We start from the raw sequence: 8,259 nt of genomic DNA on the forward strand, positions 1-8,259 counted from the left end.
GGCCCCCAAAGGGGGGGGGGGGGGGGGGGGGGTTTAAGTGCCATATTTTTGAGAATTCTGGAATTTTGAAAACCAGATTTATGAGGTTATACTATAGTAGCATCCTGGTCTGTGATGAGGGCTCAGAGGCACTACAACAAATAAATAATAGTAGTAAATAATTTGTGTCTGTACTTGATCCAAAGGACTGATTCAATTCCTTTGAAATCAATGGGGATCTTTTCACTAACTTTAGTTGGTTTTAGAATCACCCTTAAGGCGTCAGCCTGCTCCTATTAAAATTACTAGAAAATTTCCACTGATCTCAGTGATAACACAAGCAGGCCCGTAATAACTGTACTAATTTTGTAAGCATATACTGGCTTTTAATGGAACAGGAGTAAAAAATAACCTGGATCATCAACATTTCTCACTAACTCCTCTGAAATCAACAGTTTGCCATTAACCTCAGTGGAGCCAGGATTTCACCAACACTACTTAATTTGGATACCTGTTTTCTGAATGTCAAATCAAGTGCCCTCTTAACTAAAAATCCTGTATACAGGAGGTATTTGCCAAGCACAAATTACCGAGGCATTTACTGTAGGTAAGAGAATACTTTACATAAAAATCAAGTTTTCTGGTTTCACAATTTACCAGTATGCTTACATACCACCAATGAGAACTTTCGCCTGTTTTACTTCTGTTTTTCCTATTACACCATCTGTGTTGGGTAGCACCCAGACAAGTTTATAAATATCCTAATGCATATTAACTCCCACTGTTTTTCCTCCTACATTGTTTAAATTTTATATATAGTTTTTGCTTATTCCATATTTTTTATTTTGAAGCAAGGAATAAAGGCAAAATTCAAAGGCACTTATAGTTTTATAAGTTTCTCCCAAGAAACTTCCATTTATTTATTTTGCTCCTATATTCTACAGTGGATGCAGATTTAATAATCTGGTTTCATATATGAAACTTTTACAGGGTTCTTTAGAAAACCATCTGCTGTTACTCACTTTCTCTATAATCTGTTCAAAATGTGTAATGGACTTGTGCGCAATGATCCCATTTAGACCAGACTGGTAACTCCTGTTAGAAGGAGTTAGGAGGTGTCCCTAGAATGTAGCCACTTCTTCAAATGTTCCTCAACCAACACAAGTCTCTGATGGTTTGGCTATCTACCATATTAACAAGTCAGCAGGAGTCTAAAGTAAACCACTTGTTACTCTGGTCACAGAATCAAGGTAACTAGAATCCACCAGCAGGGATGTGGCAGCAAATGGAAACAGTTAACTTCTCTGCTTCTGCAAGGTAGACAGAAGGTTGTAGCATGTGTCAATTTAACACATTCTTTGCTTCAGCTTCCATTTGCAGGGCTCTGGACAGTTTTTGTAGATGCCCTGACAGAACCTCTGGGACACGGGTCAGTGGGAAAGAAATGGGCTCATTCTCTGTATGTTCAAGAATACAAAGGCAACAACTTTCAGTGAATGCAGACACAGGAGTTACTAGTAACTACCATGCTGAGTGCCTCGAGAAACAAGTTACTTAGTAGTCTATATACTAGTATAGGAGCTTAACTTTAGGCATTTGGGTTTGAAAATTTTGACTTCTATGCCCAGCAGAAGCACAGATTTTCATTATCCTCATTAATGTGCTGTCACTTCCCCTACATTTTTTAGTTTCCTTATTAGTAGAACAGGAATAGCAATGTTTAATTTGCTCACAGCGATGTTATAAGGCTCAATTCACAAATTCTGTAAAGTGCTTTGAGACACTAACAAAAGGGTTACTATTCTGAAAGGACTAAATTCACCCCCAAGCATGCTGCAGAGGGCAAATACAAAGCCTAGGCACCTCTCCTGTCTCAGAAGTTGGTGAGCCTGTGCATACTGGGGGATATTTGTGCCACAGTGATTACACAGATACCAATATCCCCAGTACAGAATCTCTTTAACTGGCACATGATTTAGTTCCAGCTTTATGAGAAGCCTTGAATTTCATCCAGAGCCCTGAGCAAGCAAAGAGACAAGAAGCACATGCAGAAACAAGTATGCCTTTTCTTGTAAGTTTTAATGATGAATTTCTTTCCCCAGATAGCAGTACCTAATATCTTTAACTCACCTAAGCTTACAGAATGGGGAATTTGCTCTTTGCCTTAACAAAGTACCTCCATTTCAATTTCCAGCTCATTATCAATTAGTGTAATTTGTTGTTCTTTCTGCTCATTTATGGACTTCGTTGTCTAATGTCAAGATAGCTATGCTGTGCATCGATCTATTTTTCTGATGGTCTGTTCCCAAGCACTCCCATAAAACCCATTACGTTAAACACATACAAAAGAGGCAGACACACAAGCACTCACACGTTTTGAACTGAATTATGTGAAAAACATCAAATTTTCAAATTAAAATAGCTAACACGTCCTGTCATGTCACCATCACTACCTACACTCTAGCCATTCTGCACAGAACATAGCTATACAATTCCTGAGGATGAACCCCACTAAATATAAGCTTAACATTTTATTAAAGCCACCAATTTGGGTTACTTCCTTTTTGGGTTTTCCTACAAACACCCAATTTGGGACTGATTTTTACAAGTGGTGGCCACCGGCAGCTCCCACTGACCTCATTTAGAATAGTGATGGTCCAAAACACAGGGGAATTAAATGAGTTGTGTACAGAAAAGTGGATTTACCATGTATCATATTTTCTGGACACAGCATGAGGCACACAACATTAATTTGGAGGAAAGCCTTTAAAAATAAAACATATGAATGGATGACCTTAGTACAACCTTGCATGGTCACAAAGTTTTGTTAGACAGTGGTCTCTTGCTTATGCTGGATTCATAAAATGAAATAAGCAGCCTGCCAAATTTAGGTTTTCTGTGAAATTTGGGCTTTCACAGAAATTTATTTTTCAAAAAAAAATATCATCACACTGTCTCAACTTCAAAGACAGCGGACCAGATTTTTCATTATGCATTATGATTAATCCAAAAAGTGATGGTTCTCAGGCCAAAATCTCATCTCATCTGCACTGCTGGAACTCCAGTGTTGTCAGTGGAATTGCACTGGTGTGACTAAGAGAAGCTTCTGGCCCATCAGGTGTAACCAGGCACACATTTTCATCCAGCAAATTCTGCTCTGTATTTGAACCATCATTCATTTTAACAGTCTGCAAAACCATTTCCTATAAAAGAAAACTCTATTAGGATTTATATCCATTTACCTTGGATTCTCTTTCGTAGTTTAATCTAAACAAACTTAGAAATCAAGTTTTGCCTGTGGTAGCCAGCCCACCAATTCACTCGATTGTCCAGTACAACTTTCAATTCTCACAGGCAATTTCACAATTGCAGAGTGTTTCACACTGCTTATTCCAAAGTCTAGTGCTGTAAGAATACTGAGACCAGGAATTACGTGCTGTAATGCAAGCCCACTCATTTAACCATGAATTTTCACGTAATTTAGGTTGGATAACAGGAATTCTTTAAACTAGCCCATCTTATTATTCTTGTCACAAAAAATGTCAGGAGCACTAAACTAGCTTCCATATATTCAGACCCTCATGTATTCTCTACGTGGGTTTTTCCCCCCTAATTCCCAAGTATTGTAGGCAGAAAACAAATACATGGTTTTGCACATAAGTAAATAATAAAAGCATACCACCCACTGAGTAACACTCCATAAGCATTTATTTAATCTTGTAACTCACTGGAATAAGATTGATGATTCTGCCTTGAAGGTAAACTCAGAAGAAGTAACATGGATCTGCGTCAAATTTGATCTCTATCAAGATAGACATCAAGGGCTAGATTCTGCACTCAGCAACAGCATAGAATTGAATCCCGATGTATACTACTTGTGAGAAAAGAATAAGGCACCCAAGGCTCCACGACAATGCTATAAGTCTGGATCAGGCTGTGGGATGGGAAAGAGACATTCAGGCTAGAAACAGCATTTGGGTGCATAAAATGCTAATGCTAATCCTAAATGCTTGTAATAGAGAGAGGAACTTCCAGCTTGGCTTTGTAAGGTGTAGCTAGTAGTCTCCCCAGCAGTATCCTGACAGTGTATCCAGTCTTTGCCTTGCTTTCTTTTTGAGAGAAATGACAGCACTCACTAATCCCACATTATAGTCTTTTGGGCATTAGCTTAATTATGGTGGCCCCTGCACATTTAGGGCACCTGAGCAGAAAAACAATCAGAATTTTACCCTAAAACTGCAACTCCAAAACTAAGGGATACAAACAGACTTTCTAACGCAATCTTGACTAATATTTTTGGTCTCTTTTACTGCTTTAAGTTAGCTTTGCTTCATACTGTTTTTATCTTAGTGATTAATCCATAGCTTGGAGTGGGTAGATTTGAAAACCTTACAATATGCCACAGCATGGGGTTCACCTGTAGCATCTTCTTGAATTACACATATGCTTTAATTCAAATAAAAATGAGCAGGTACAGAAAAGCCAGTCTGAAGGCAGGCTGTAAATATTACTTGCTTTCAACAAGTTTGATTTACCTCCAGTTCTCATTAGTCTATAAGATAGGCCTAATGAAGCCATCATCTCACTACCTAGCAACATAAATGAGCTGCCAACTTTGCTATTCAAAGCTTTGTTTTTTACTTTCTGATTAAAAACAAAAAAATAATGGAGAATATGAAATGGTCTTATACAGTAGTCCTAAAATGTATAATAGCTTTTATTTTGAAAGGAGTTTTCTAAAAAACAAGATTTAGATGAGTCCACAGACTTTTAATCAAAGCTTCCTTCATTTTGAAGGAGCTGTGTATTGTAAGGTTAGGGTTATCATATAATTGGTGAATCTCTACAGCTTTAGAAATTGACATTGCTAAAATGAATTACTGATATCTGACTCTTGGAAATAAATGACTTACAAAAGATAGAGTACGGCATGTTTTACGCTTGTTAGCCCTGCAGACTCAGTGCTGCTTTAGGAAAGAGCTGGATATGTTTTTCAGTCCCACACATTAGCAACAATATGAATTTTACATGGATTTCACCAATTTGAAATCTAGCCAGCCTAAAAAACAAAACAAAACAGCTCAGGGTAGTTTCATGACCTATCCCCCTGCTGGTCTGTACGGGTTTACAACCCACTTTTTTTCAAAAATTATTCTTCCCCCTACTAATGAACCAAAGCTGAACATTGGCTTCAATAAAGCTATGCTAAATCACACAAGCTGAGGATCAAGCCCTTATTATTTAAAAATGAGACCCTTCCCACTGTTTTGCCATCTGCCAAGGTCTGTTTTAATGGTGTGAACTAATGAAGTAATGTTGAGTTTTAGCAGATTTTTTCAGGTTATTAGAGAATTCTACTTCTAACCCCCCATAGACACCTAGGAAGTCTCCCTGCAGGAGAACTTAGCTATAGCATCAGAGGCACTGCCAACACAAAGGAACGTTTTAAAATTCAGAATATATCCTGAATGTTCATTGTTAGTTTCAATGGCTTCTAGTCAAATTGGATTTATGTGAGGTCCATGAAAGTGACCAGAGGGTCTTACACTTTTAGGATTACTTTGGGTCCTCTTTACATGTCCATCTCTTCATGTTTCTGATTCTGTCTACTCACAGTTCAATTACTGAGTCAAAGAGCACAGGAAAGAGGAGGCTATCTTGTGTGGTTCCCTGTGGTGGAGTGAAGAGTATAGATAGCTTGCCACCAATGGATAGTGAGGTTCTTTATGATTTTGAATTGTTTCCCTCTTCAGCTCCAGTGATGCCAAGGGATGCCAATCTTGTCCGCCTTCCACAAGAACCTCTGCTCTTTTCTCTCTCCCACCGTTATGCATGGAATGTCCTCTGTCTATAAGCCACTGACCTGTCCTCCTTCAAGTTCCTTCTTAATAATTCTCATGCCTACTGTGATAGTTACAGAGGACAGACAGCTGATAAAGCATAAGCAGGTGACTAACAAGGAATATGCTGACAAAATTATTTATATTTTATCTTTTTATCATCTCAATATGCACAATTAGTAACCAGGGGTTTCTATATCTGTTGCTTTCATCCTCCCACCGGGCCATTTGTGCAGTATGCCCACATACACAATTTGTCCAAAAACAGACTGTAAGAAGCAGAGATAATCTCTTACTATGTGAACAGTGCAAAATGCGATGGAGTCCTTACTCTAACTCCAGACATCAGGCAATGCTACAGTGCAATTACAACTGCTACTAACAATTAAGAATCCTAAATACCATTTATTGACAGTGATACATTAATGTGATTGGAGAATAATTTTCTGTCAACTTTTATTCAGATATTGGTAGAAAGACTTAAAATAATAAGGAACATTATCATTTTGCATTTGCATAACATATCTTATTCCAAAATATCTCAAAATACTTTATACACTCTATAGAAGAACCACTTCATCCACCTCATCTGGCATGAAATGCAACAGCTGTTTGCCCATATATAGCATCACTACACAACAGGTGAGGGCAGGAAGTGAAGAAGAATACCATAGTCAATTGAACTGCAGGGGGAATTGGGAAAGCAGACTAGAATTGTGAGAGCTGGAATTTGGCCAGAGCACAGTAGAATTTCACAACAAATTGGCTCACGTACTATGGATATCAAGATGTGAAATACCCCAATTTAAATCAGCATCTCAACCCACCATAAGCTCTGTAAACTCAGGAGAAAAACTAATTAGTTAAAACCCAACAGGCCACAAGGAGAACCCCGGTACTAACTGTAACACACAGCCTCTCTGCTACCAGGATGCTGATTACATACCTGATGAAAATGATAGATCAGTTCCGTTAAATGACAGCTAGCCTTTAAGGCACTTACATTTTCAATGAAGCCTGCATACATGTGTCCATGTACAAACAACTTGAGGGTCAATCTTGGTTGATTTACTTAAACATCACATTTACACCAAATTGAGATCTGCCAATACTATCTTGGACTCAAGAGATCTATGGAAATATATTTTTATCTCCATTTTAATGATTAAAATAAATCTGAAAGTCAGCCTGATGTCTCCCAAACAATGAGTTGTATAACACTGAGATCTCTCTTTTCCAGCAATTTTTCTTTACAAAAAGTCATAGAAAAGTAGGGCTAGAAGGGACATCTGAAAGTCATCTAGTCCAAACCCCGTAATGTATATGGATGTCCTTATTAATTCTGCTAACACAAAAGAAAACAAAGATACTATAATGTGCAAATGAATAGCTGGCTTGTATACAGTTAAACCTATTTAACACACAAGCTGGTTTTTTATTCTTTTTTGAGACAGCATGATTCTAGAGGAAGTGAAGTTTCCTTGCCCTTTATGGAAGGCGCTGTAATTATACAACACCTAGGGCTTGGAGATTACTAATGAGAGCCTGCTATAAACAATGCATGTATAAGATACTCTAGAAAAGACTTCTAAGTAAAGCTTTATTTTGAATGTAGAGTATTCCTGGCAGTCACATGCTTTAAAACTAAATGTAAATTATTGCAAACTTCAACTTTTGGTTTCCACAGAACTTTTCTAATGTTTTTGGTTTCACACAACCGAGTCCTGTTCAGCATCTTGCTGCCATGGTGTTTTTCTATCTTGACAATTCACTTCCGTGAACAGGCATGCAGCCAACTCAAATGAGACTCAACGCAGTGAAAAGCCCTTCAGGTAAACAGTGTGATAAGCTAAACTGCAAAAACTAGACAATGTTTTTGGACTATGAGGCAGTTGCTATGGAGACAGTTGCTAATTAACTGCATTCAGCCAAGAGAACAAAGGGTTTAAGGGCAGACAGCACTCTGTATCTTAGAGTGAGCAATGCATAACATCTTATGCAATCTGCACATCTCTCATATCTGGAATACCTGAGCCTTTGCTTAGATTGCAAAATACCTTAAGAAACAACAACTGTATGCTTTATACATTTTAATCTGAATTAATTCTTTGACAGCCATGATCCATCAGAATTAAGAAAACAAACAGAATCCAGACTTAAAAGTTATGAATATCATGAATCAAAATGTGAGGCCAAAACTATAACAAACACTTAAGATTATTTTGGTTCATTCCAAGTTACAGCTTTCACATTAATAAAAAGGTCACTGAAAGTCACTTGTAAGAGATAGATAGATAGATAGATAGATAGATAGAGATATCTATCTATAGCTATATATCTACATATATAGATATATGTAGATACACCCCCCGCCACACACACACACACACACACACACACACACACACACACACACACACACACACACACACACACACAC

General features: G+C 37.8%; 1 protein-coding gene across 2 annotated transcripts in view; it reads right to left on the reverse strand.

Annotated features, from left to right (window-relative positions):
* The window catches only part of TEAD1 (TEA domain transcription factor 1), a 178,543-nt gene that overhangs the window by 145,179 nt on the left and 25,105 nt on the right, over positions 1–8,259 (reverse strand). The window lies entirely within an intron of this gene.

The sequence above is a fragment of the Gavialis gangeticus genome, unplaced genomic scaffold, assembly GCF_001723915.1.
Source record: "Gavialis gangeticus isolate Ggan-Ray unplaced genomic scaffold, GavGan_comp1, whole genome shotgun sequence".
NCBI classification, from domain to species: domain Eukaryota; kingdom Metazoa; phylum Chordata; order Crocodylia; family Gavialidae; genus Gavialis; species Gavialis gangeticus.